The following is an 818-nucleotide window of genomic DNA, read 5'->3' as shown; positions in this document are numbered from 1 at the left end:
TCTCGTTTTCTCTATTTCAAGCTGTCACCTTCACTCATGTGCGTCACTCATGAACTATTTCTGCTGTATGTTCAATTTTCAATGATTGGAGACCCGCTTCCTGCCCCAAACCTTGTAGCTGTTCCCTGCACCTCACTTTCCCACCTCCCCATGCTTACATCCGTCCGATTTCACTTCTATCCCAACCGCTCCAGCCTGTCACTCTCTTTTATTCCATTCATTTTTCCAACACTCTCTCAGAAATAAACCTCTGCCTCTGAAATGTTGTCCCTCCTGCCATTTTGTAAATCGGACCCTGCACAATTGTAGCATTGAGGGTTTTAAATAATGGGACGGTCTGGAGAGATTGATATTGGACGTGGGAGATCTCAAATGAGAAATAGAGAGAGAAAGAGAAAGAGGAGAGTGAGCCAGACTGTGGACGGATGGAAAGAGAGGAAGTATTAAAGATGGAGGAAACTGTAGAGAGAAGGAGATGGATAGAGCGAGAGAGAGAAAAAAAATCAAGTAAAAATCAGAGCCTCTCTGCAAATGACATTTTGCACTCAGCCACTTGTTGCAACATAGAGCACAGTGCAGGGAACTTGGTACACTGCAACATACCACAAGCAGCAGTGTGAATGCAGTTTATGTGTCTCCCTGATGCTTGTTAACGGTTCCATTCTGGCTATAGGACAGCAAAAATGGATCAATCCTGCAGTTTGCCGAATTAAAAATACTTTCCCCTTTCTCTTGTCTCTCCGCAGTTTTTCTCTGTCTCTATTCCACCTCCCCCCCCGCCCCGTCTCCAACTCTGATGTCTGTCGCTATGTGTCTGT

Source organism: Chiloscyllium plagiosum, unplaced genomic scaffold (genome assembly GCF_037043375.1).
Source record: "Chiloscyllium plagiosum isolate Xiang-an unplaced genomic scaffold, Cpla_swu_hap1 HiC_scaffold_14, whole genome shotgun sequence".
Classification (NCBI taxonomy): domain Eukaryota; kingdom Metazoa; phylum Chordata; class Chondrichthyes; order Orectolobiformes; family Hemiscylliidae; genus Chiloscyllium; species Chiloscyllium plagiosum.
The sequence above is the reverse complement of the archived record's forward strand: the minus strand, read 5'-3'. Positions refer to the sequence as shown.